Here is a 2,308-nt window from a genome sequence, read left to right on the forward strand (position 1 = left end):
TACGCAACTATTTCAATTCTCAAAACTGGGTACATTTTCTTGTTAGGAGTGAGTAATCTTTACTAATCTATGATAATAAATATAAACAATTTTTAAATCGTATATTTTAAACCAGTCGATACATCTGTATAGATACATTCTTTCAAATTATATATTTATATAATAATAATTTATTTAGTTAAACTGTACTATAACATTTCTACGTAAACGATGTACTAAAACTATTATCGACAGTTTTGGACATTTTTTACCTTCTGTTCCATTATTTCATTGTCTTTGACAAGCATGCGTATCAATGGGAAAACCACCATACGTCCCGTTTTTAACGGGACAGTCCCTTTTTTCGATGCTTCGTGCCGTTGTCTCCGAAATGAACCGTTGCCATTGTCAATTAAGTAACAGTAAATATTATAATTATGAAAAAAACATGGGGTGCTCCATTTATCAGTTTTCATAAAGCGCCCCACATTTTTTGCACAACTATACTATTTACTTTTCCTTAAATGATTCCTAGATTGAAAATTATTTTCTACTTTTTAGTTAATTTTATCATAAAATCGTGATTTTTATTATTTTTAACTATATTTTTTCAAGTAAAAAGTATTTGACATAAAAAAATCGATGTCCCGTTTTGACTGAAGTAATCATTGGTCACTATATTCCATTGTCAATATTTACGTTTGCGTACACTTGAAACGCAAGGTCAAACACTAGTTGTCTTTTTTTATCACATTGTTCTAATAGCTCTGTCCCTTATAGAACATTTGTCTATGTAGTTAAAGGTAAGCGTCGCCACGCCAGAAATCTTTTTTACGTGCGGCTATAGATGTTTCACATCAAAAATGTCCTAAGGGCTACCCTGCACAGTATCGCGCATGCGCAGCAGCTATTGATCACAGGCAATAGGAGTTTTCGAGATTTAAAGCAACAGCCTCCATAGCTCAGAGGATAGAGCAATGGTCTAACAAACCATGGGTCGGGAGTTCGATTCTCTCTGGAGGCATTGATGCCTTGGTTGTTATTTTTGACTTTTCTCTTTTTATAATGTATTATAATGTACTATAAACAAAATATTACGTTTTATGTTAAATTGTGTGTAAAAAGAACAAACAAACAATTTGTGTCATCGATTTTATATTAAATTATTTAATAAAATTAAATAATATTATAAACACTTAATAAATACATAAGTGACATTAAGCAGTTTCAACAACCTAACCAATCGTATGTAGGCAATATAAAAACATACTCGTATCATTATCCGAAAAAAAAACAATATTTCTGTTGTTAAATCGTGAATTTGCCGCTGTCTTATTTCTTATCGTAAAATAAAGTATTTAAATTTGACCTTGAAAATAAAATTTTGTGTATAGATTGCTTAGCACATTTCTAATAAGAAGACAAGATTCGAAAATTCAGATTAATCGGATATATGGACTTTTTGAAACTACACCCCTTCAGCCAATATGCTATGCTACTAACTCCATCCTATCCTAAATATTATTAAAGGTAAAGTTTGTGAGGATGGATTGATGTATACACCTTATAAGTACATGAGAATAACATGTAGACTTTTTTTATAATATAGGAGTAGCAGACGAGCATGCAGTCCACCTGATGGTAAGTGGCTACTGCCACCCATGGACATCTGTAATCAACCCCAGATAGGATTAGATATTCCTACCTAAGGTTTGACACAGATGCGCTGATACCCCTCAGGTCTAAGCTGGAACTCCTCGGAAAAGTAAGTCTCCCATACCACACCCTTTAATCCTAGTGCTTAACACAGCTGTTATTAGGCAGAAATAGGTGTGGCGGGGGTGCCGCCGGAGTCAAACCACAAAGAGTTCTAAGACCTTCAAAAACTCTATCTGAAGCCACTTACATAGTCGCATCCAAATGTTTCCGCAGAACGCAAGAACTACTTCACGCTAGGAACAGGTGTGGCGGTGGTGCTCCTCGAATTGTAGTGGTTGTTACACCTTTACCTAACATTAAAAAACTTTCAGCACTTTTTCGTAAATCAGCGAAATATGGCGAATGGGGAAGGAAAATAGTTTTAGTTTTAGTCAGTTTAGTTAGAAAAAAATAAACATATGTTAAATGTTTTTACGTTCCGTTTGTTAAGCGAGTTACAACCTATACCTAATGAAAACCTTGCAATCGCGTCGAAAAGTTGTTTCAGCTACAAAATAAATCTAGTAAACAGGTACCTACATTCGCAGTTATATTAATTACATCTTAAGTTATGCCTAACGTTTACATAACAGACAAACCACTGCAGGTTTCAAATTTGAATAATAAACTA

General features: G+C 33.6%; 1 non-coding gene across 1 annotated transcript; it reads left to right on the forward strand.

Annotated features, from left to right (window-relative positions):
• Positions 1–930: 930 nt before the first annotated feature.
• TRNAV-AAC (transfer RNA valine (anticodon AAC)) lies at positions 931–1,003 on the forward strand. The gene has a single exon. It is a non-coding gene; the product is annotated as a tRNA-Val (tRNA).
• The last annotated feature ends 1,305 nt before the right edge of the window (positions 1,004–2,308 follow it).

The sequence above is a fragment of the Epargyreus clarus genome, unplaced genomic scaffold, assembly GCF_041222505.1.
Source record: "Epargyreus clarus isolate Ecla_fem2 unplaced genomic scaffold, WU_Ecla_fem_2.2 ptg000007l, whole genome shotgun sequence".
In the NCBI taxonomy this organism is placed as follows: domain Eukaryota; kingdom Metazoa; phylum Arthropoda; class Insecta; order Lepidoptera; family Hesperiidae; genus Epargyreus; species Epargyreus clarus.